The 25578-nt window shown below is 54.4% G+C and overlaps 1 protein-coding gene and 1 long non-coding RNA gene across 2 annotated transcripts in view; one reads left to right on the top strand and one right to left on the bottom strand.

Annotated features, from left to right (window-relative positions):
* On the top strand, positions 1 to 1396 carry LOC135976846 (uncharacterized). Its single transcript, XR_010594137.1, has 3 exons — positions 1 to 84; positions 345 to 425; positions 1202 to 1396. It is a non-coding gene; the product is annotated as an uncharacterized LOC135976846 (long non-coding RNA).
* The window catches only part of NDUFS2 (NADH:ubiquinone oxidoreductase core subunit S2), a 349529-nt gene that overhangs the window by 253632 nt on the left and 70319 nt on the right, over positions 1 to 25578 (bottom strand). The gene's annotated exons all lie outside the window — the stretch shown is intronic.

Here is a 25578-nt window from a genome sequence, read left to right as displayed (position 1 = left end):
GAAGCACTGCTAGAGCCCAAGTCCTGTGTCACCCTCTGGTATAGCGAGGTTGCCACCTTCTGACTGGCAAATGGAAAATGCCAGGTATGCATTAACGTTTGCAGTGTAGTTGTAGCTGTGTCAGTCCCTGGATATTAGAGAGAAGGTGGGTGGTCCAGTAAAAGATATTACTTCACCCACCTTGTCTCTCAGGTATGCATTAATGTAACGAATGGGACCAGACTGCTGCCATCTCTTCAGCTGCTCCTGTGGTTTGTAGTTTGAGCTCTCTTTGCCTGTGTTGAAATTCACTAAAAATGAAATAATTAACTCTACTACTGTATTCCCCCCCCCCCCCATATCAGTGTTTGCTTTTCTGGTGCAGAAAGATTGAAGGGAACAGATGAGAACCTATGTGGGAATTTAACTTCAAATTCAAAAAACAGGTATGAAAGCTAACCATTTGCCATTGAAATGTCAGGGCGGTAAGGTTTTGAAGCCATAATGATTTTTCTTCCAGAGTTGTTATTGATGGGCGCAGTAGAGCAATTAAAATCAGATCTCCTGGTAAAAGAAATACATGTGGCCAAATGCAGAGGTGGGCACGTAAGGCACTTGTGGAGCTGCTGAGTAGGGAAACTAGAGCAGGAGGCAATTCTTACTGCTTTAAAACAGGCCAACGTTTTCAGTCTTGAGTGTCTAAAGGATTAGATCCCTAAGTCCATATTTAGGCTGCCGATTGCCTGCCCCTAACCCAACGTGCTGAGTATCTATAGCTCCAAATACCTTCAGTGGGGAGTTGCGATGACTCGGCTCCTCTGAAAAGCCAGTCACTTTGATTTAGTGGCCTACGGTTAGGGACCCAAGTCTGAAATGTGATGCATTAATGTCTTTTCTCTCTTCACACGGAAAGCCTTTCCAAAGCTAACCAACCCTTTTCTCAGGGGGTGACAGTAATCTTTGTGAAACCCTCCTTTAACCAGACTCAGGATAAATGTATAATACCGAGCACCCTATCAGGACCTGCAGAGTCTGTCTTCAAAGAGACAGTCTTGCAAACCCTCCATCCCAGGGTTTTCATTGACCATGGAACCCTTTGGCCCGAACAGTTGGGCGTTAGGCGGGAATCTGCTGCTGAGCCAGGATGGTCTCTAGACATGAAGTGAAATTTCTGGTTGGCTTCAGTTTAGTTGAATGAACCGGTCTGTCTCGTTCTGTCAAGCCTCCCAGATTGAAGAGTAACTGTTGCAAAGGTCTTCAGCCACCTGTTCAGTATGAGGATGTTCACACAAATCCTGATCAGGACTGCTGTCTGCTGCAAATCACCACCCTCAACTTCATCTTCCTGCCGGTAGTCATGGGTATGATATTTACCTTGGTAAGTGTTAAGAAATCTGCATGTAAGCACCATCAAAATGTGCTAAGAAAATGGTCCGGTCATTACCGCTTGTCTGTAAATCTTGCTGCACCAGCAGACTAATTAATATGCATTTCCCTAGTGCATTGGGGCCATCACTCAAGGATATCTTCAGTTTAGTTTCTGCAAGTCACTAAACTCTCTGATGGTTGATTAGGGTTACCATATTTCCACAATCAAAAAAGAGGATACTGGGAGGGGGGGGGGGAGAAGTCCCGCTCTAGCCCCGCCCTGCCCCCATCCACTTCAACCCACTTCCCACCCCCTGACTACTCCCCTCAGTACCCCCAACCCCCCCCCCGCTCCTTGTCCCCTGACTGCCTCCTCCTGAGAACCCCCCACCCTAACTGCCCCCATAGGACCCTACCTGTCCCCTGACTGCCCCGACCCTTATCCACATCCCCACCCCATATTCACACCCCTGCCCCCAGACAGACCCCCAGGACTCCCGACCCATCCAACCCCCTCTGCTCCCTGCTTGCTTCAACCCCTCTCCACACCCCTGCCCCCCTGACAGCCCCCCCAGAACCCCTGACCCATTGTGACAATGCGGTTCTGGCGGAACCCAACTGAGAGTGCCAACTCAGGACAAATTGCTCAAACAGGGCAGTTACAGCCCAAGGCTGGGGTTTTTCCACCTCTAAGGCAAACCAAACCAGCCAGACTAGGAGGACTTCGGTCTCACCCCCTGGCTAACCGCAAGTCTCACAAGCAATTCCCTTAGACACTCCAGTTTCCCAATATTACCACCAGTGCCACTCGTTATGGGGACAAATGGTTATGAAAACCAATATCCCAGTAAAAGAAAAAGGTTCTCCTGATCCCAAAGGACCAAGCCCCAGACCCAGGTCAATATACAAATCAGATCTTACCCACAAATCACGCTGTTGCCAATCCTTTAGAATCTAAAATCTAAAGGTTTATTCATAAAAGGAAAAAGATAGAGAAGAGAGTTAGAATTGGTTAAATGGAATCAATTACATACAGTAATGGCAGAGTTCTTGGTTCAGGCTTGTAGCAGTGATGGAATAAACTGCAGGTTCAAATCAAGTCTCTGGAATACATCCCCCGTTGGGATGGGTCCTCAGTCCTTTGTTCAGAGCTTCTAATAAATGCTCTAATAAATTTGTTAGTCTCTAAGGTGCCACAAGTACTCCTGTTCTTCAGTTTGTAGCAAAGTTCCACCAGAGGTAAGAAGCAGGATTGAAGACAAGATGGAGATGAGGCATCAGCCTTATATAGTCTTTTCCAGGTGTAAGAACACCTCTTTGTTCTTACTGTGGAAAATTACAGCAAAATGGAGTCTGGAGTCACGTGGGCAAGTTCCTGCATACTTTGCTGCCTCTGAAGGCATATTTGCCTTCTCTCAATGAGTCCATTGTATAGCTGATGGTCCTTAATGGGCCATCAAGCAGGCTAGGCAGAGCTAATCTCAGCTTGTCTGGGATGTCATCCAGAAGCATAGCATAAGTTTGCCATACAGACAGTATAGAGCCAATATTCATAACTTCAACTACAAAACTGATACACACATATAGACAGCATAATCATAACCAGTAAACCATAACCTTGTCCTAGACACCCCATTTGACCCCCTTTATACAAGATTTGGGTGCCACTGCAGGACCTTGGTTGCAACAATGATCTATACGGTCCCAGTTTATGTCAATAACGTCACACCCATCCAACCCCCCCCCCCCCGTTCCCTGTCCCCTGACTGCCCCCCTTCTCCAACTCCCCGGCCCCCTTACCGTGCCGCTCGGCTTAGAGCAGATGTCTGGCTCCGCCCCGCCCAACCGGCGTGCTGAGGCTGTGGAGGAGGGGGGAAGCGAGGGAGGGGCTCTGGCCACCGCTGCCAGCCCTGCCGCCGCGTTCCCTCACAGGCGCACAGCCCCGCCCCCCAGCGTTGCTGGTCGGCGTGGTAAGGCTGCAGGGGATCGGGGGAGCTGGGAAGGGGCTTTGACTGCCGAGGCCCCAATGCGAGCGGTGCTCGGCCGCCCTGTCAGCTGCTTTTCGCTCTTTAAATAGCCGACCGGGGGAAATCCTGGACATTTTTAGATTATTAGAAATCCCCCCCCGGACGGCTATTTAAAGAGCGAAAAGCCGGACCTGTCCGGGGAAACCTAGAAGTATGGTAACCCTACACTAACTAGTTGTGACGGAGTGAGACTCACCACCATGGCGCCTCCTGCTGGCCATTCTGGAATTAGCTCAAATCCTTCCACAGGGCGGCCTCCTCCGGTGGTGTCTCGCTCGCCGTTACTCCCGCTTTACTGTCTCCACAACTCTGTGACCCGCGTTGCTCCCCGGCGTCCTCTTCTCTCCGCTGTCTCCCACCCCTTTCGGGGGGACTGGCAGTCTATAGTCCAGCCACTCGCCTCAGTGGCCTGCTGCAGTCACCAGTCTAGTCCCTTGCTCCAGGGGCAAACTGCAGTCTGTGTGGGCCACTTCCCTCGGGGCAAGTCGGGGGCAGCCCTAACATGTTGTCTGCCCTTCCTCCGGGGCCTCAGTCTGGCAGCGGTCAGCCAGAAGCTCCTTCTGCTCTGCTACCCTGCCCAGCACTGCTCTAGCCACGGTGCTCCTAGGCACCCAGCCCTTCTCCCTAGCAGACCAGGGAGAGACTGCCTTTTGCTCTGTTGAGCAGCCCTTTATATATGGCTTCTGCTGGCCCTGATTGGCCGCTGCAACAAGCCACCTCCTGATTGGCTGGCCTCTCTAATGGGAGGGTTCTGCGCAAGCTCCCTCTGGCCTGCTTTAACCCTTCCTCCCTGTGTGGGGCAGCCGCCCCACCACACTAGCGTATTGGCTATGTGGGAGCAGCACAGTATTGACCCTTTGAGCTGCAGTGGGGGCCTGCCCCAAGTCAGTAGGGTGACCAGACGTTCCGATAAAATCGGGAATTTCCCGATATTTAACTCTCTGTCCTGTGTCCCGACCGATGTATGATGGGCATGAATCCTGCATGACAGTCGTTGTGGAAACTAGCACCACTGGGAATGCTGGAGGTCCCTCATGCGGTGTGGCTCGGGCCCAGCTGCAAGGCCAGTGTGCAACGGTGGGAGCATTTTCTGCACCTTCTTAAAGGGAGCAGCAGGTCCCACTCCCAAGGGGGCTCCCCACCCCATTTCTCCCAATATTGTAGGGCTGCCAGGCCTCCGGTTGGTGCTGAGCTGGAAGGCTCCCTACTCAGATGGCTAGTGGTAAAATCTCCCTCTGGGTCCTAGGTGCAGGGACGGCCGGGGGGCTGTGCGCACTGCCCCGCCATGAGTACCGGCTCCGCAGCTCCCATTGGCTGGGGACCGCGACCAATGGGAGATGCTGTGGCGGCACTTGTGGGCGTGGCAATGCACAGAGCCACCTAACCGCCCCTCTGCCTAGAAGCCAGAGGGAAATGTTGCCACTTCTGGGGAGCTGCCTGATGTAAGCGCCGCCCGGAGCCCGCACCTCTGCCCCAGCCCTGAGCCCCCTCCCACACCCAAATTCTCTCTCGGAGTCAGCACCCCGAACCCCCTTCCTGCGCCCCAACCCCCTGCACCAGCCCTGTGACCCCCTCTTGCGGCGGGGGCCAGAGCAAGGCCGTGCGTCCCCGACTTGCGGCTTGCAGAGGGGGTGGAACCGGCGCCGTGTGTCCCCGACCTGCGGCTTGCAGAGGGGGCCGGAGCCGGGGCCATGCACCCCCCTCGCAACTTCCTAGGGTTGTGCACTCCCCTCCCCATACCTCCGGTGTGCCCTCCCCATGTGTCCTGATATTTTACTCTTGAGATCTGGTCACCCTACAGGTCAGTGACTGGCGATGGCCTGCCAACAAGGGGTGGCGGTGGGCTGGGGAGCCCCCTCGGGAGTGGGACCTGCTGCTCCCTTTAAGAAGGTGCAGAAAATGCTCCCACTGTTGCTCTCTGGCCTCGCAGCTGGGCCCCAGCCACACCCATGAGGGACATCCGGCATTCCCAGTGGTCTGTCATGCAGGATTCATGCTGCCCCCTGTGCCCTCTCACCCGCCCAAGGAAAGCTAGAATATGGCCCTATATGGCCCATTCCTGCCTGGGAGCGCAAGGGGCTCCGGCTTCCCACCCAGACTAATAACTGGTTAGAACTGGGTCCAGGGAGGGCAAAGTCCAGGAATGAGCCGAGGGTCAGAAGCCAAATGCCAGAGCCGAAGGCGTGGTAAACCACGGGCAGAGCTGGGGATCGAAGCCAGAAATTTGAAGCTGGAAGGGAGCAGTGGTGAAAGAATGGCTGTAGTCCCGGAGGAGGAGTATTGTGGGCCTTTATAATCGCCTGTGCCCTGTGCCCTGTTCCCAGCTAATCCCCATTAGCCTGTGTCTACCAGAGGGGTTATTTTAATTCTCAGGCTCCCGTGGGGCATTGCTGGTGGGCGGCTTTTGAAACCCCTGGGTGGCCCAAGGATGAGCAGAAGGGCCGGGGTGTGTGTATGTGTGAGCTCTGCGGTTTCTCAGTCTGATCCTTACCCAGTCTGCCCTGTGCTCCATTGTCTTTAGAGACGAGCCGCTCCTAGCTCCAGATATTGGTTCAGGGGCGTGGCTATTTGCAGCTGCTCTGGCCAATGAAAGCTGGTTTGGGGGTGGGGGGGGGGAGCGGGGTGCAGGCATTGGAAGCTGAAGGTGAATTGGCAGGACAAAGGAGGGGATTTAGAAATAAACTGTAATAATGAGGCCAATGGTGTCCAATGGGACAGCGAGGCAGGATTGCAACACTGTGCAGGAACAGTACAGACAGGTTCCCAAACACCGGCTTGGGCCATGGAAGGTCCTGATACCAATACAGAGCTAGGACTGGGGTTTCAGCGTGTTGGCGGGGGGAGGCTGTCCAACTCCCCTGCAAACCGTGCTGGGCACTTGGAAATCTGTAGCGCATTATCTGCTGAGACCCAGACAGACACTAATGACTCTGCCCTGGGGGGTGGAGGTTGAGAGCTTTATCCCCATTTTCAATCAGATTGTGGATCACAGCCCTTGGAATGATACTAAACCTCCCTTCCCCAGCCAGAAGGGCGCAGCCAGACTCTGGCACGCCCCGCTCTGTGCACGAACGGGTGCCTGCGTATGCAGAAGTGGGGAGTCGCATCTCTGGAGCGTGACCCTATCTGGGAGTTTCTGACTCCCTGGAAGGCAGAGGGGTTTGAAAAGCCGCCTTTGGCATGGGAAGGAAGGGGGTGCGATGGCCAGAGGTTCTACCCTCCGCCTTAGCCCATGGATGCACAAAGTCAAAATTCGCCCAGTCAATGGCTCATCGGGCTGCGATCAAGGCAGGTCAGTTTCACGGCTATGGCAAGAGAACCATGTGGCCAGCATCCCGTCCAACTGCCCTGCCCCGCCCCAATGGATCAGGAACCTGATACGCAGCTGGGTGAACTGGAGGTGGCCTTTCAGGATGAGATCAAGCGAGACTCGAACCCCTGACCTTCACGACTTGCAGTTGAGCATTCAGACCCTGCACCTCAGTCCATGGCTCCACCCTGACCCAGAATTCACAGGGATCTTTGGGGTATCCCTGGCTTCTACTGTGCTACATGGCCCCACCAGTTCCTGTGGATCCTGGGGCCGCACAGCTATGGAGGTGCTTATATGGCCCTCCTGACTGTGGCCTCCCAAGAACGCTGCTCCCAGGACCTGCCTGCGCGTGGCTGCTATGTGGAGTGGGAGCTTCAGCACCAAGGGAGGAGGAGCCCATGGTTCTGGTCGGACCAGGCTGTTAACCCCTTATGCCCACTGGTGAGCAGTTCCTTGTGAGAGTCGGTGCTGGAGCCGGGGCTCCCTGAGGGGAGGAAGGGGCTTTGCAGACTGGCCCTGTAGGGAGGATCTGTCAGGCTGGAACGTCTGGATGGGACAGCACCGAAGCTGCTCCAGCACCAGCTTGGAAAGTCCACACCTGTGGAATTGAGTTTTCAATGCATGGGGGAGGGGAATCCCAGCGCCATCTGCAGAAATGCAGCAAAACCCTTAACAACAGCAACAAAAACCCCCAACACCTCCTGATCCCAGATCAAAGAGCCCAGCCTGCAAAAGCAACAGGGAGAGAGACGGGTTTGTTACATGTGTTGACGTCACTAGGCCTCACCCTAGGTAACTCGGGAGGGTGGAAGGCCACAAAGTGTCAATGAAGCCTTCCTGCACTAGGCCTAAGTGAACCAAACTCTATCCTTCCATGTTTAAACTCTAATCAACCTCAAAAGCCAGGTGCAATTGGAATATGTAAGCAACCAGTTATCTGTGTGCAACCCCCTGCTCAAGCGGTAATAATGAGGCCTGCATGTTTCTGGCTGAAGGGAAAAAGGACAAGATAACGGTTTAAAGAAGTTACTAACAAGCTAGGCTTATAGCTGCCAAGAATGACTTAACTATTACCAGGGACGGGAGGGGTAGAGGGAGGAAGGGGGGGAGAAAGGGAGGGCTAGAGGGGAAAGGGGGGGGTGAGGCTTAACTGCAAAATGTATAAAAGAAGAAAAACTGTTCCTGTTAATGTGCTTGATTTGAGACTTGCCAGTCTCCTTGCACCGCTTTGGGATCCCAACTAAACTTCGTTTGCTTCTCCCCCTGGTGTGTTTATTGGCGCGAAGCACACCGGGCAACGGACCCCGCTGTTGCTTTGACTCGGGCACTCTGTGCTGGCAACACATGGATGCACTTTACGCATCAAAGCAAAATCCAGCTAAGACAGTGGCGCTTTCTTGAATGGCTGCTGGTTCAAGGCGCAGACCTGCCAGCGCGGTGTGCTGGGGTGTTCTTGTATTACCTACGTATGACAGGCAGTGATGTGGCCAGCTTCTGGTCATGTAGCTGAACTGGCCCTGTTGGCTCCCCAGCTTGCTGCTTATCCAGATGCCTTTTTAATCTCCGCTCGTGATAACGCAAGCAAAAAAACCCTCCTTCCCATTTAAAATGCCCAAGGGCTGGACTGCCTGCTGTTCTGCTGCAAGAGATGGAGCCAGGCCTGTCCTGGAAACTTGAGGGCAGAAGGGCAAGCAAACCATGGGGTTTAGGCCCCTTTTTTGATTCCTCTAATGACGTGCAGTAGGAGGAAGGCCTATAAGCTGCTATTTTTGTTTTTATTGACTGATTTCCTACTTCTTTTACCGCTGAGAGTCAGGTTGTCTCTCTTCCCTGGACGGCTCTGTGTATGACCGCAGAACGACTAGGTTTATGATATCACAAGTCCCAAGGTCCCGCTGGTCATCATCAGCGAACTGTCAGGAGCCTGCCCTCAGAACAGGGCTGGCGGTGCGGCCGATGGTGGACAGACTCCAGGCCCCACTGGGCTCATGGGAGCAGACCCAGGCTCCCTCTCCCATGGCCAGGCCGGCCCTCCAGGCTTGTTTGTGTCAATAGAGGACGCCTCAGGTCCAGGAAGCAGATCCACATGGGGCTGGTGTGATGGAGCCCACTGAGTGCTGCTGTTTCTTTGTGTGCCCTGGGTTTGATGTGTGTGTGTGTGTGGGGGGGGGGGCCTGGGGAGGCCGGGCAGGGGATTTGGCCCTCCCAGAGCTGCTTTGGGGTAGGGGAGTTCTTCACAAAAGCATCTGTGCTGCATTTCAAAGAACTCTTCAAATATTAAAAAAAAAAAAAAACGACCCCCAAAGTGCGTAGCCCAGCATTTCCTGCAGCAGCTGAGCGTGCCCGAGAAGGGCCAGGAAATGGAGCTTGTGAAATTGGGGAAGGAAGTCGAGACAGATTTCAAGTTTATTTAAACCCTGCAACCTCCAGACCCCAGGCGCTCTTCTAAACACACCGCTGAAACACGCAGCCTTCCCCTAACCGGGCTGCTGAATCGCTCGTGGCCAGGCCGAGCGCCTGTTATCCCCACAGTTGCTGGGGCTGCTCCCCTCTGCCCTGTCAGGTGGGAAGGGTGCACACTCCCTAGAGCCACAGGGGCTGGCTCTGGTGTGAATTTGGCACTAGCTTTGCAGGTGGGGTGGAGAGACACGTGTAGCCAGAGAGAACAGCCTGGGGCTTGTGTGAGTGTATAGAATCATAGAAGATGAAGGTTGGAAGAGATCTCAGGAGGTCATCTAGTCCAACCCCCTGCTCAAAGCAGAACCGATCCCAACTAAATCATCCCAGCCAGGGCTTTGTCAGGCCGGGCCTTAAAAACCCCTAAGGATGGAGATTCCACCACCTCCCTAGGTAAAGCATTCCAGTGCTTCACCCCCCTCCTAGTGAAATCATTTTTCCTAATATCCAACCTAGACCTCCCCCACTGCAACTTGAGACCATTACTCCTTGTTCTGTCATCTGGTACCACTGAGAACATCCTCGCTCCATCCTCTTTGGAACCCCCCTTCAGGTAGTTGAAGGCTGCTATCAAATTCCCCCTCACTCTTCTCTTCTGCAGACTAAATAACCCCAGTTCCCTCAGCCTGTCCTCATAAATCATGTGCCCCAGCACCCTGATCATTTTCGTTGCCCTCCGCTGGACTCTCTCCAATATGTCCACATCCTTTCTGTAGTGGGGGGCTGAAAACTGGATGCAATACTCTAGATGTGACCTCACCAGTGCCGAATAGAGGGGAATAATCACTTCCCTCGATCTGCTGGCAGTGCTCCTACGAATGCAGCCCAATATGCTGTTAGCCTTCTTGGCAACAAGGGCACACTGCTGATTCATATCCAGCTTCTCGTCCACTGTAACCCCTAGGTCCTTTTCTGCAGAACTGCTGCCTAGCCCCACGATCCCTAGTCTGTAGCAGTGCATGCGATTCTTCCGTTCTAAGTGCAGGACTCTGCACTTGTCTTTGTTGAACCTCATCAGATTTCTTTTGGCCCAATCCATCTAGGTCACTCTGGACCCTATACCTACCCTCCAGCGTATCTACTTCTCCCCTCCCCCCCAGTTTAGTGTCATCTGGGAACTTGCTGAGGGTGCAGTCCATCCCATCATCCAGATCATTAATGAAGATATTGAACAAAACTGGCCGTAGGACTGACCCCTGGGGCACTCCACTTGATACTGGCTGCCAACTAGACATGGAGCCATTGATCACTATCCATTGAGCCCAATGATCTAGCCAGCTTTCTATCCACCTTATAGTCCATTCATCCAGCTCATACTTCTTTAACGTGCCGGCAAGAATACTGTGGGAGACTGTATCAAAAGCTTTGCTAAAGTCAAGCTATATCACATCCACCGCTTTCCCCATATCCACAGAGCCAGTTATCTCCTCATAGAAGGCAATTAGGTTAGTCAGGCATGACTTGCCCTTGGTGAATCCATGCTGACTGTTCCTGATCACTTTCCTCTCCTCTAAGTGCTTCAAAATGGATTCCTTGAGGACCTGCTCCATGATTTTTCCAGGGACTGAGGTGAGGCTGTAGTTCCCCGGATCATCCTCCTTCCCTTTTTTTAAAGATGGGCTCTATATTTGCCTTTTTCCAATCTTCCAGGATCTCCCCCGATCGCCACAGTTTTTTAAAGATAATGGCCAATGGCTCTGCAATCACATCAGCCAACTTCCTCAGCACCCTCGGATGCATTAGATCTGGACCCATGGACTTGTGCACGTCCAGCTTTTCTAAATAGTCCTTAACCTGTTTTTTCACCACTGAAGGCTGCTCACCTCCTCCCCATACCGTGCTGCCCAATGCAGCAGTCTGGGAGCTGATCTTGTCTGTGAAGACTGAGGCAAAAAAAGCATTGAGTACTTCAGCTTTTTCCACATCCTCTGTCACTAGGTTGCCTCCCCCATTCAGTAAGGGTCCCACACTTTTCCTGACCACCTTCTTGTTGCTAACATATCTGTAGAAACCCTTCTTGTTCCCCTTCACGTCCCTTGCTAGCTGAAACTCCAATTGTGCTTTGGCCTTCCTGATTACACCCCTGCATGCTCGAGCAATATTTTTATACTCCTCCTTAGTCATCTGTCCGAGTTTCCACTTCTTGTAAGTTTCCTTTTTGTGTTTAAGCTCACCAAAGATTTCTCTGTTAAGCCAAGCTGGTCGCCTGCCATATTTGCTATTCTTTCTGCACATCGGGACGGTTTGTTCCTGTGCCCTCAATAAGGTTTCTTTAAAATACAGCCAGATCTCCTGGACTCCTTGCCCCCTCATATTAGCCTCCCAGGGGATCCTGCCCATCAGCTCCCTGAGGGAGTCAAAGTCTGCTTTTCTGAAGTCCAGGGTCCGTATTCTGCTGCTCTCCTTTCTTCCTTGTGTCAGGATCCTGAACTCGACCATCTCATGGTCACTGCCTCCCAGGTTCCCATCCACTTTTGCTTCCCCTACTAATTCTTCCCTGTTTGTGAGCAGCAGGTCAAGAGGAGCTCTGCCCCTAGTTGGTTCCTCCAGTACTTGCACCAGGAAGTTGTCCCCAACACCCTATAAAAACTCCCTGGATTGTCTGTGCACCGCTGTATTGTCCTCCCAGCAGATGTCAGGGTGATTGAAGTCCCCATGAGAACCAGGGAAACTTGTGATCTGGAAACTTCCGTTAGTTGTCCGAAGAAAGCTTGGTCTGGTGGTCTATAGCAGACGCCCACCACGACATCACCCTTGTTGCTCTCGCCTCTAAACTTAAGCCTGTTGAGAGTCTTTGGGTTTTCTCCATTTTCATACTGGAGCTCTGAGCAATCCTACTGCTCTCTTACATACAGTGCAACGCCTCCACCTTTTCTCCCTAGCCTGTCCTTCCTGAACAGTTTATATCCATCCATGACAGTGCTCCAGTCACATGAGTTACCCCACCAAGTCTCTATTATTCCAATCACATCATAGTTCCTTGACTGTGCCAGGACTTCCAATTCTTCCTGCTTCTTTCCCAGGCTTCTTGCGTTCGTGTACAGGCACCTAAGATTACTAGCCAATTGCCCTGCTTTCTCAGTATGAATCAGGAGGCCTCCCCGTTGCACCCTCCTCCCAGTATCCCACTTCCCCACTTATCTCAGGGCTTAGGTCTCCATACTCCGGTGAACCTAGTATAAAACCCTCCTCACTAGGTTAGCAAGCCTGCCTGCAAAGATGCTCTTCCCTCTCTTTGTTAGGTGGATCCCATCTCTTCTTAGCAATCCTTCTTCCTGGAACAACATCCCAGGGTCGAAGAATCCAAAGCCCTCTCTCCGACACCACCTGCGTAACTACGCATTTACCTCCACAATTCGATCGTCCCTACCTGGGCCTTTTCCTCCAACAGAGTGCATGCCAATTGCAGCCCGTCCTGCTGGCCTTGGGTGATGCTGAGCAAAAGCCAGGGCTGTGCTAAGAACATATGTCCCCTTGGAGCAGGGTTGCTGGGAGAAGGGAGCAGAAACACTGCCAGGCCTGCCCAGGATGGGGCATTGGCATCTCTGCTGTCACAGGTGGTGCTAACGTTACCAGCAGAGATCGGCTGTGAGGGGCAGGGGGAGAGGATTAGGGTTTGGGCTTGGCTGTCTGTGCTGTCTGAGATCTCCTAGGAGGCTGGCTGGCAAACCAAAGAGGTTCTGGGCTTTTCAAGGCAGCAGGGGAGGAGTTGAATCCAATTCCAGCTGCACTTACTGCCATTCTGGTGCAGGTGGCGGAATGAGAATTGGCCAACTGCTATGATAAAAGGACCCTGCCACCGGGTGCCCCCAGGGCAGAGAAGATGACTTGGGATTGTGTGGGAGATGCCAGGCCAGGATCTTGGTCTTTGTACTCATTGTAGATGTTGGCATCTAGCATTTGTTTGGTTTGTTATAGGGGAAAAAAAATTGAAACAGTTGAATAAATATTTTTTTTAAAGGAAGATACCAGACCAGTATGAACATGGACACCAGTGATGATCCCAGGATTTTTAAACTGGGAGCAGTGGTGGAAACTGGCTTCTGAGTGGGTGATAACCCTTAGAGGATCCTAGCACTGGCATGTGTGGGCAAAGCCTCTTTCTGCGCGGATTCTCGTAACCCTGGCCAAGGGGCGGCAGGCTGGGATCCCTGCTTCAGAGCCGGCTCTGGTGCGTTACCAATGGAAAGTACCTGTACCTGGGGAGGGCTGTGGAAGTGCAGGGTGGGTGCTGACGAGAGCCCAAGGAGATGACCATGGTGGGAGGCCCTAGTGACCAAGGGATGCGGCCCTGCAGTGGCCACAGGCGAGAGCTGAAACCTGCAGGCAGGCTGCCCATGTTGCAAATCCTCCAGTTGGGGAGCATCCCAAAGCCCCTAGCTGGCCCCTGGGCCATGACATGGGGCAACATCTGCCGCCTCTTTAATTGTCACTAGAACTCTGGTGGGTCTCGCCGTCCGTAGGAATGCCTGACTGTTGTGAATCCCGCTATGTTTTGGGGCTCAGTGAAATCTTGTGGCAGTGAGTTCCACAGGCTGTGTCCGTCCACAGGCCGTGTGTGTGTGTGTGTGTGTGTGAAAAATATGTATTTCCATCTCTTTGAAACATGCTGCTTTTTCATCTTATTGACTGTCCCCTTGTCCTTCCACTAGGAGAGGGGCTGAATAGCAGGGGCTGACCAGCCTTCTGTGCCCCATTTGTTGTTATGGACACTGGCCTCACGTCCCCTCTCTACGCTCACCAGCCCCAGTCCCTCAGATGAGCGGCTCTTGTGGCCTGTCTCTGAACCCCATCTCCCTCCGCTCTGCCCCCTTGAAGATGGGCTGACCAGACCTGAGCCCATGGCTCTAGGGCCCAGAGCTGCATTGTGACCCTCACTGCTAGACTGGCTGAGGGCTATCTCTGCAGCCCTGCTCCCTACACGGAAGGGAATTCAGTGCAGCCGCAGCTAATCTGCTGCCCCCCCTGCCTCCTCCATTTGGGGTCCCTAGTGGGCTTAGTGTCCTGCTGCTTTGATCCCCGTTTGGCTCTGCGGTGTGGGGAAGGTACAGAATCCTGTGGGGAGGAAGCTTTCCCACGCTAATTAGCTGATTATTTACTCAAATTACAAGTAGAATTAGCTGCTCAGGGAGCTGCTGGGGAGGTGGCAGCTGCCTTAGATGGGAATCTGAATGGGCGGGGGGGTTGCGTCAGGTGGGTCTCTGGGAGCTGGGGCAGGTGGGACGTCACGTCTGCGCTTGGAGAAGTTCACGGCAGCTCGGTTTATCCCCCAGGTGCAGGGGATGGAGCAGGGTGCTCGGGAATTGTCGGGCTGGCCCTGGTCGCACACGCTCCATTGCCGGTCCGTATTCTAAACCCTGGGGAATGGTTTGCGGGCTGTGGGGAGAGATAGATGGGGAAGCTCCCCAGCCCTTAAGGGAAGAGAACAACGAATGGCTTTTTGTACCCTCATGGGTGTAACTGACTTCAGGCTAACCCCAGGAGTGTCTCTAACCCTTGGGTTTCAAGTCCTTCGGTGCCTGGAGCCAGGGGTTCATATTACACCCTCTCCCGCCTCCTACAGCCAGCCTGGATCCAGCACGTTCCTAGTATTAACCCTTGACCGAGTGCTCCTTGGGGTGGGGCTCTCATGGCCCTTCCTGGGGTGGGAGTGTGTCTTGAAGGCCACGTGGCTGGCACGGAGGGTCTTCCAGAGGCAGGCGTAAAAGCCCCTGTTCAATGGGGCCTCCATCTAAATAGGGATGGGTGGCCCAGAGGTTAAGGTGCTTGCCTGGCACTTAGAAGAACTGCATTCAATTCCCTGCTCTGCCACAGACTCTGTGTGTGACCTTGGGCAAGTCACGTGGCCTCTCTATGGCTTTGTTCCCTGTCCATACCATGGGGGTGAGGTAAACATGTTTCGTGAGGCATACAATGATGGAGGAGGGGCATATAAATACCTTAGATGATCCAATAGCCTTTTTAGTGCTACCTAAAATAGTCTTCAGCATCCTGATCCAAGCTGGACCCAAGACTCCTTCGGTCTTGTGAGCAGCCCATTTGCTGCATCTGAAGAAGAATCAGTGTCTTGTGATTTGGGATCCAAGCCGGACCAGAACAGTGGGCGCTGGGTCGGCTCTCTGAACCGGTGGGAAGGGGTGGTCCCTGATCTGATGGGCCTCTTTGGTCTGGTTCCCTGTCAGTGGGGTTTATGTGGCCTCCTGCCCTTGGCCAGGTTAGATACAAAGTCCTAACGGGCTGACGTCCGTTGTCACTGCAGCCTTAGGAAGTCAGGCAGTCCTGCTGCGGCTCTGGGCAGTGCCCTCTCAGGATGGGGTGAGTGGGGCTGAAAACAGGGTGCCTGCAGCCTGGCAGGGCCAGCGCTAATATAGGATGAAAAAGTGTGTGTTATTGGCTCTGGAAATGAATGTGACGTCCCATCTGGTCTGCCCCCTCCAGACTCACTGTGAGCCTCTCGGGTTCTGCCCTCCCAAGCCTGGGGGAGCTGCAGCCAGGCTCCCTGTATTGGGGGGCACATCCCGTTACTCACAGGATGGGAGCGGGGAGAAGAGAATAGAGCCAGCCCGAGCTGCGTCTGTAGCACCCCTGACTGGCTACTCTTCCCCAGGGGGCGTGATTCCCCCTAGGCAGGCTGAACTGTAGCCCCTCAGCAACTGGCTCGAGCTGTGGTCCCAGGTTCTCAGCCCGGCGTGGTGTGAGCCCTGCGCATGGCAGAACGGGAGTTCCTCCCACCCCTACCCCCATCTTCCTCCTGGGGCAGAGAGGAGGGGATGTGCTGTGATGCTCTTCACACTACAAAACCACTGGGGATGTGGGGGTGCAGATGGGGGAGGGGGAGGTGACATGGGCTGGGGAGGGGGATGAGGAGACCGAGCTGGACAGGCTGGAAGGAAAATGCGGGAAACTCAGTAAAAGCTCCTTGGAAAAGGTAACTGTTCCAGCCAATGGCAGGGGCCCCAGGGCCTGGGATCCCACCTGCAGAGATGGGGGATGGGTGGGAGGTCACTGCCTCTCCTGGCCTAGCGTTGGCTCCTGCGGGGAAAGTGAACCCCGATGCTCTCAACCGCCCTGCAGGGCTAGGGGCTTCTGACTATTTCATCTTGCAAGCAGCTGCAATCCCCTCATCCCTGCTCTCTTCCCCCCCGCTGGCTCAGACCTCTTTGAATCTGGGTTGGCCGGTGCATCCCCCACAGCCACGCACATGAGATAGGGCAGAGGGAAGTAAACAGGCGTGATGGGGTGAATGGCTGCAGGAGATTCAGGGAGAAGGGCGGGGGCTCTGCGGGAGATAGCAGTGCCCTCTCTCTGCAGCTGTCCGGTCTCCTGCTCAGGACTGTTGGCCCAGGGGGTTGGGTGTGGTGGCTGCAGGTTTGCAGGGAGCTCAGTAGTGTGAAGGATCAGCTGGGCCAGTTTCTCTCTAGGCAGGATTCAGGCCTGGGATGGGCACAGGGGAAACGAGCTGTGATATCTCTGCATTGTCCCAGGGGGTCTCTGGCCACTGTGCGCCCTGCCAGCTGGCTTCTGTTCAGAAGAGTTGCTGGACAGGAGGCGGCAGGTCAGAAACTCCCAGAGCTAGAACAAGAGTGGGGCTGTGGGTCGGCGCTGAGTGGAGGAGGAGCGTTAGCCAAGGCTTTGCTCTGCTCCAGCCATGGCTGTTTGGCTTTGCATTTTCATGAGCAATAAAGTTCACCGAGTGTCTATTCCCCTAACTCCAAACCACTGTAAAGAGACCGGAGCTCCAGTTCCCTGGGGGCTGGAACCACTGCAATCTCCACCTTAGGAGGTAGCAAATCTTTGCGTGGCTGAGGGCTGGAGTCTGGAGTGGTGTGACCTCCTAGAGCAGAAACGTTGAGAAACTGCAGATCCCATGGGGGCCTGAAGAGCGAGTGTTCAGGGGTCTGGCCATGTGCAGCTGCAGCCTCCCCTTTTAGGTACATGGATATAGCAAGGGGAGACCTGTCCTGGTAGCGAAGCTGCAGGGGAGTCTGATGGGAATTGTTGCCTGATGCCATCTGACCCAGACTAGACAGGGACAACTAGACCAGTCAGTTTCTCTTTCGTAGCTAGTCAGTTTCACTTCCGGGTTCCCATGCCCTAGCAGAGCGCTGTGGTGTGTTTAGTGTCCATTGCTGCAGAGAAGCGGTTCAAATCAGCCGCTTAAAACGGTCATAAGAACTCACCAGGGCGGGTGCAGCGTCGAGTCACCCACCCTTTCCGCTGCCGGCTAGGAGGGAGTCAGGTGACTCATTCCGGTGCAGTGCAATGATGGTGGAAGAATAAAGAGCAATTGACGTGCTCAGTAAAAAGTCACTTGTCATAGATGTCTGGCTGAGCTGGAGTTTTACAAAGCTGGCTTCTATCAGCCACATTGATCGACGTATTTCACGTCAGTTAGAAAAAATCTCTCCTTGGTATTGGGTTTTGCTAAACCTACATTTTGGGGCTAAAATACCTGACAGTGCCCCCTTTGATTTAAACAAGATAGAATATTCCATGGTCTGGGAGCCTCTTCCCAGGAGTGACAGGCGTCCTTCGCTGGCTGTGCGATGCATACATTCAAAAGTGATGTAGGGGCTCATTGAAAGTCAGTGGGATTTAGGCATCTAAGTCCCTTTGGTGCTTTTGAAAATGTTACCCACTGTATCTAGCCCATGTGGCCATGCCTCCAAGTTCTCTAGACTCGCTCTTTCCTGGTGCATTTACAGCATAAAGTGGGGCAGGTGCTGTTTGCAATGCTCCGTCTCCGCACTATGAATATCCCCCACCCCATCTCTGTAGCCAGCACCTCCAGCTCCAAAGCACAGACCGTTACCCCGACGCTTCCGAAGTAACTTCAGTAACTGATAGCAGTAGTAGACTCTTATCCTCTATGAGGACCAACCAGTAGAGGGGACAAAACACACTTCGCTATTCCTATTTGGTGCCTTTCAGCCTTGCACAAGAAGAACCAGGTAATTTCCATTTGAATAACCTTAATTTTATACTAAGGACAAAAGAGAGTTCTGCATATGAGAGAGGTGTGTGTTATCCTCCTCCTTTTCCTGGGCTTGGATCTCGCCTGGAAAAGGAGCCCCGCCCCCCCCCCCCCCCCATGGAGACCAGTGCTATTCCATGGGCTGCACCCTGCAAGGTGGAAAACGGGGATCAGGGGAGATTTTAAGGCTACAGGACTGGGCTGTGGCAGTTCTGACAGTGTCGTCCTGGCGGTTAGGAATGTTAATTATGGTCAAGCAGCATAATTTGGTGGAGGTTGCAGGAGAAAATGACAGAAGGCAAAACTCTAAGAAAATACCACCCTGCTCAAAATAAGAATCTGACACATCTGTTGTGGGGGGGAGGGCACTTTTCCCAGTGGACCCTGGTGCTAATTGAAAAGTAGGCAAGCTCCTTGTTTTGCCCAGCCCTTCCCCCACTTGTCAGGCAGGCCCTTTTGGTCCCGGAGGGGATATCCCCTACCAGAGGCTGTCAAAATACGACCGTGTTGTTAGATTAAACAGCCGAGAGGCTTGGGACCTGCCTGATTGCAATGGGAGGTCACGCAGGACTAGGCTGCAGAGGTCTCCCTGTTGGGAGGTGCGCAGTGGGGGGAGAACTGTGTGCAGCTGGGCATATTAATGGATCTAAAGGCAGAAGATGCCTGGGATTATTTTAAGTTAAAGCTGCATGAGCTGTCGGAGGCCTGTATCCCGAAAAAGGGAAAACGGTTAGTAAGCAAGAGATTTAGACCGAGCTGGATGAGCGACCGTCTCAAAGGGGCGATTAGGAAAAAACAGAAAAGCGTACACAGAGTGGAAGAGGGGAGGGATCAGTAAGGAAACTTACCTTATTGAGGTCAGAGCATGTAGAGATGGAGTGAGAAAGGCCAAAAGCCGTGTAGAGTTGGACCTTGCGAGGGGAATTAAAAGCAATAGTAAGAGGTTTTACAGCCATATAAATAGGAAGAAAGCAAAGAAAGAAGAAGTGGGACCGCTGAAGACTATAGCTGGAGTGGAGATTAAGGATAATCTAGGCATGGCGCAATATCTAAATGAATATTTTGCATCGGTGTTCAATGAGGCCAATGAAGAGATTAGGAATATTAGCAGCGTGACAGAGGGGGATACAGGAGGGGGGATTACCGTATCCGAGGTAGAAACCAAACTTGAACACCTTAATGGGACTAAGTCGGGTGGACCGGATGATCTTCATCCAAGAATATTGAAGGAATTGGCGCGAGAAATAGCAGGCCCTTTAGCAATAATTTTTAATGAATCTTTAAACTCGGGGGTGGTACCGTTGGACTGGAGAATAGCTAATGTGGTTCCTATTTTCAAGAAAGGGAAAAAAAGTGACCCGGGTAACTACAGGCCTGTCAGTTTAACATCTGTAGTGTGCAAGGTCCTGGAGAAAATTCTGAAGGAGAAAGTAGTTAAGGACCTTGAGGTCAATGGCAATTGCGACAAATTACAACATGGTTTTACCAAAGGCAGATCGTGCCAAACCAATCTGATTTCCTTCTTTGAGAAAGTAACGGACCTATTAGATAAGGGAAATGCGGTGGACCTAATATACCTTGATTTCAGTAAAGCGTTTGATACTGTACCGCACAAGCAATTATTGGTTAAATTGGAAAAGATGGAGATCGATATGAAAATCCAGAGGTGGATAAGGAACTGGTTAATGGGGAGACTGCAGCGGGTCGTATTGAAGGGTGAACTATCAGGTTGGAGGGAGGTCACCAGTGGAGTTCCTCAAGGTTCGGTTTTGGGACCCATTTTATTTAATCTATTTATTACTGACCTCGGAACCAATTGTAGGAGTGGGCTGATAAAGTTTGCGGATGACACAAAGCTGGGAGGTATTGCCAATTCGGAGGAGGATAGGGATATTCTGCAGGGAGACTTGAATGACCTTGTGAATTGGAGTAACAGAAATAGGATGAAATTTAATAGTGAAAAGTGTAAGGTGATGCATTTAGGGATGGCTAACAACAATTTTAGTTACAAGCTGGGGACGCATCGGTTAGAAGTAACGGAGGAGGAGAAAGACCTTGGAGTCCTGGTAGACCGCAGGCTGACTATGAGTCGACAATGTGACGTGGCGGTGAAAAAAGCCAATGCGGTCTTGGGATGCATTAGGCGAGGTATATCTAGTAGGGATAAGGAGGTGCTGCTTCCGTTGTACAAGGCACTGGTGAGAGCTCATTTGGAGTACTGTGTGCAGTTCTGGTCTCCCATGTTTAAAAAAGATGAACTCAAACTGGAACGGGTATAGAGAAGGGCCACTAGGATGATCAGAGGAATGGAAAACCTGTCGTATGAAAGGAGACTAGAGGAGCTCGGGTTGTTTAGCCTGACCAAACGAAGGCTGAGGGGGGATATGATTGCTCTCTTTAAATATATCAGAGGGATAATGTAGTGAGTCGGTGTGGCTCCCCTCCTGCCCAGAAGAGGGAGCCCACGTGCAGGCACCAGAGTGGGTGGAGCCACCGCCGCCTGTCCCCGTCCCCCGTAAGTCAAGGGGCGGGACAGGAAGTATAAAGGCCGGCCGCCAGAGCTCAGTCAACGGCCAGCCACCACAGGGAGCAGACGTGCGGCCGGGAGCTCCCGGCCTGGAGACCTCCGAGGCCCGAGCCCTAACTGGCCAGAGCTACCCCGGGCCCGCTACGAGGAGGAGCTGCTGGAGCCCGTCCGCTCCCGTCGCTGGGAGGAACCCTGGGAGCCCCCCCCCACTAACCCTGAGGGCGAGACTGCACCAGAACCCCTCCGCCCCTGCTGCTACCCGGAGGAGCCGCCCGAGTGCCGTTGGCCTGATTTCCCGGCGGAGCTACCGGACCTGCCACCGAGCCCTGGCCGAGAGGAGCCCATGCAGATGGACTGGCCCGAGCCCGGTGCGACGAACGAGGTAGACTCTGAGGGGGAACGTGGAAGTAGCCCGGGGATAGCCGACCCCGGTCCGGCTGCAACCGAGTGTGAGCCAATGTCAGTGTGTTGCGGTCTGGATACCCCACTGACCAGCAGCGGCAGTAACCGCTGCTAGGGCCCCGGGCTGGAACGCAGTGGAGTGGGTGGGCCTGCGTTCCCCCCTGCCACCTCCCCGCTCATGGGTGGCAGGCTTCCCCCTCACCCAACGCTCGGCTGTAGTAGCCTAGGCATACCTGAACTGTTTGCTCGCTCAGCGCCTGCAACCAAGGGCCTGAGCTTTAACTGTGTTTGCCCCGCCCTGATCCAGGGCCTGGGCTCCTTACCTGTTGCTTGCTCAGCCCCTGCACCAGAGGGCCTGAGGCTTGATCTAACTGCTGTCTGCTCAGCCCCTGCACCAGAGGGTCTGAGCCCTGAATTCACTGTTGTCGGCTCCGCCCCTGCACCAGAGGGCCTGAGCCTGGAACTGACTGCTGTCGGCTCAGTCCCTGCACCAGAGGGCCTGAGCCCTGAATTAACTGTTGACGGCTCAGCCCCTGCACCAGGGGGCCTGAGCCCCGAACTCCCGGTTGTCTGCTCAGCCCCTGCCTGAGGTAGGGTGACCAGATCACCCAAGACAAATATCGGGACGCGGGGGGAGGGGGCGGGTGATGCGGGGCGGGGGGCGGGGCCAAAAAAAAAAATACCCTTCCTCCGCAAGCGCTGGAGGGAGGCCCGGGAGACTCAGGGGAAGCGCGGGGCCGGGGTGAGTAACAGTCCGGCCTGGCCCCGAGCAGGCAGGACTCAGTTGGGTGGTAGGGCGAGGAGGGGGGCGGCCCGCGGGGCCAGGCGGCGGCTGTTCTCACCCCCGGCCAGCGGGACTCGGGAGCAGCCGCTGCTGCAGCTCCCACTGCCGCGGGGGCAGGAAGCGGCCATGGCGCTCCGCGGCTGCAGCTCTGGCGCCCCCGAACCCCCCGAGCCGGGGCCTGCTGTGGGGACCCAGCAGCGCGCACGCTGCGCCCAGCCCAGCCCCTGGCCAGGCGCGTCTGGGCTGCTGCCCAGCTGGTGCTATCGCGCGGCGGCCCCGGAGTGGGGGCAGCAGGCCCCAGCCCCCCCGTCCCGCAGGGGAACGAACGGGGCTGGGCTGCCGATGCCTCCGCCCCGGGGCCGCCGCGCGATAGCACCAGCTGGGCAGCAGCCCAGACGCAACTGGCCAGGGGCTGGGCCCAGCGTACGCGCTGCTGGGTCCCTGCAGCAGGCCCCGGCTCGGGGGGTTCGGAGGCGCCGCAGCCGCCGAGCGCCATGGCCGCTTCCTCCCCCGCGGCAGTGGGAGCTGCAGCAGCGGCTGCTCCCGTGTCCCGCTGCCCGGGGGGACAACAACAACAGCCACCGCCTGGCCCCGCGGGTCGCCCCCCTCCTCTCCCAACCACCCAACTGAGTCCTGCCTGCTCGGGGCCAGGCCGGACTGTTACTCACCCCGGCCCCGCGCTTCCCCTGCGTCTCCCGGGCCTCCCTCCAGCGCTTGTGGAGGGAGGGGGAATGGTGAGCCCGGGGAAGAGGCGGGGATTCGGGGAGGGAGCCAATCGGGGGAGGAGGGGGCGGAGTCGGGGCGGGGGGGGGGGGGGGTGCGAGCACTTCCGGGCTCCGGGGCATTTCCTTGTTTGTCCAGTGTCCCGACCGCATGTCGGTCGGGACGCGGGACAAACAAGGAAATATCGGGACAGTCCCGATAAAATCGGGACGTCTGGTCACCCTAGCCTGAGGGCCTGAGCCCTGAGCTAGCTGTCGGCTTTGCTCCGCCCCTGCACCAGAGGGCCGGAGCTTCTGGACTAACGGACTGCTTGTTCCCCCAGTAGTGAGTCGGTGTGGCTCCCCTCCTGCCCGGAAGGGTCGAGCCCCGGCACGGACCTATTACAGATAAATACCATGGAGGGAGAGGAATTATTCCAGCTCAGTACTAATGTGGACACGAGAACGAATGGATATAAACTGGCCGTGGGGAAGTTTAGGCTTGAAATTAGATGAAGGTTCCTGACCGTCAGAGGGGTGAAATATTGGAACAGCCTTCCGAGGGAAACGGTGGGGGCGAAGGACCTATCTGGTTTAAGATTAAGCTAGATAAGTTTATGGAGGGAATGGTTTAATGGGATAACATGATTCTAGTCAAAGGAACAGCGTGCCATCGCTGGTAAATAGTATAATGGCCAATGAGGGTCTGGCTGGAGACTCTTGCCTACGTGCTCGGGGTTTTACTGATTGCCATATTTGGGGTCAGGAAGGAATTTTCCTCCAGGGTAGATTGGCAGAGGCCCTGGAGGTTTTTCACCTTCCTCCGCAGCATGGGGCAGGGATCGCTAGCTGGAGGATTCTCTGCTAATTGAAGTCTCTAAACCGCAGGATTCGGGGGCTTCAACAGCAGAGTCAAGGGAAAGGGGTTGGGACGGCTTTATGGCCTGCATCATGCGGGAGGTCAGACTAGATGATCATAATGGTCCCTTCTGACCTGAAAGTCTATGAGTCTGAGTCTGAGTTCCTGCCTATGTTAAGTGCTAGCAGGTTTCCCCCTAGCCACAGTTTCAGTTGGAGGTTAAGCATGTGACCCTGCCATACCCTGGTGATTCTCTTAGCAAGCGCGTGGCTCGCACTCTGCAGGTGCTGGGGGTCACTTTCCCGGAACAGCTCATTTTCCACGACTCAAATGGGTTGGCTATGTGGGCGCTCGGCCCATTGAGCAGATCTGCCGCTGTCTGTCGGGCTTCCCTTCTGCACACAGTGGGTTTATTCCCAGCATCCTGCTTTAACCAGAGTTAATATGTTGGGAGAAAAAAATCAAGCCCTGCTGTTTCTCTCTGCTGCCTGAGAAGGTGGGGCTCAGACCCAGCCGCTTATCGGCCAGGCTGTGCATGAATTGGGGTGCTGACCCAGGGGATGCCGTCCCCTTTGTAACCATGATGCTTTTGTTTTCTGCGGGCTGTCCCTTTAAACCTGCAAGGACTCGGCTGCTTATCTCTACGGATAGTCATTGCGGGTGCAGGCTGTGATCTGTCTCTTGCACGACTCTGGCCCTCAGTTGCATAGTATCTGAGCACAGCAGGGCTTTTACTGTCTTTATCCTCAGACAGCCCTGCAAGGTAGGGCGGTGCTGTTATCCCCATTGCGCAGATAACGACACCTAGCTCTTCTCTAGCACTTGTCGTCCATAGATCTCGAAGCACTTGACAAAGGAGGTCAAGTTTCATTGTTCCCATTTTACAGCGGGGGAAACTGAGGCACAGAGAGACTAAAGGGTTTGTCCACACAGGGAAATTGGCCAGAACAGCTCCCCATGTGGACACTCTGGTTCTGGAATAAGAGTGCCTTTTTCTGGTTTAAGGCAGGGTGTGAATTTAATCTGGATTAAGTTCCCTGTGTAGACAAGCCCTGAGTGACTTGCCCAAAGTCGCACAGGGAGTTGGAGGTGGGGCAGGAAGCTGAACCTGCGTCTCAGGAGTTCCAGGCCAGTGCCCTGACCCTGGGCCATCCTTCCTCCCTTTTTCTCATTTTGTTCCCTCTTGACCCAAGGGAAGGTCATTTGGGCTGGGTCGGCTGGTCTTTGTGCCATGGCAGTACCCAGCTTTGCCCACCTCTGATACAGCACTGAGTCTGTCACGCCGCGCTTCCCATCTGCCCCTCGCCCTATGACACAAGAACGTGTTGGCAGGAGCCTCTTCTGGATCAGACTTTTCCGGGGCCGTGGTCCGTTTCCAAGCCTTGCCTTGTGGGCTAGGGCGCGGTGAAATGTTTCGAAACAGACAGTTTGCTGACCAATGCGGTTTCGGCCAATCCAAGACGATGAGCATATTTGAATGAATAATTTTGGCCCTTCACAAGATGGCCAAAGGAGAAGGGGCCACCCCCACGCCTCTTCTCCTCCCCACCACCCTGCCCTTGCTAACCTTTAGCCAGGTGATCGGGGCACTCAGCTGGGGTGTGGGAGACCCAGGTTCAAATCCCTGCTCTGGAACAGACCCCAAATGGATGTTTTCAACTCACTGAAAAGTCCCAAAAGCTTCAGAGTCTGTTCAACATGAACGGAATATTATTATTATTATTATTTTATTTTTTTTGGAGGGGGGTAAGGGGGAAAGCTGCTGCCAAACCAAACGTTCAGTTCTTCCCCCAACTCTGCTGTGGCCCTCAAGGGGCAAAGCGCCCACGGACGTCACAGGCACCTTGGCTGGGATCAGACCCTGTGGTTCTCTCCCTGCTTGGCTCGCACTGACCCGTGTGCTCTGGCTAACCCTGCACTGGCGCCTCCCGCTCGCCTGCCGGTGGCCTGGCTCTCTTCAGTGTGGCACTGCTGCCTGCCTGGCCATCCAGCGGGTCCCTGCCATGGGGCTGGCCTAGTCCAGGAGAGTCTCCCTGAAGGAAACCCAGGGGCCATCGGGTAGGTCCGCATGGGCCACAGCGGTTTTTCACTGGCTTGCAGTGCTGATAGGGTGACCAGATGTCCCGATTTTACAGGAACAGTCCCGATTTTGGGGTCTTTTTCTTATATAGGCTCCTATTACACCCC

The sequence above is a fragment of the Chrysemys picta genome, chromosome 20 (assembly GCF_011386835.1).
Source record: "Chrysemys picta bellii isolate R12L10 chromosome 20, ASM1138683v2, whole genome shotgun sequence".
Taxonomy (NCBI): domain Eukaryota; kingdom Metazoa; phylum Chordata; order Testudines; family Emydidae; genus Chrysemys; species Chrysemys picta.
The sequence above is the reverse complement of the archived record's forward strand: the minus strand, read 5'-3'. Positions and strand labels throughout refer to the sequence as shown.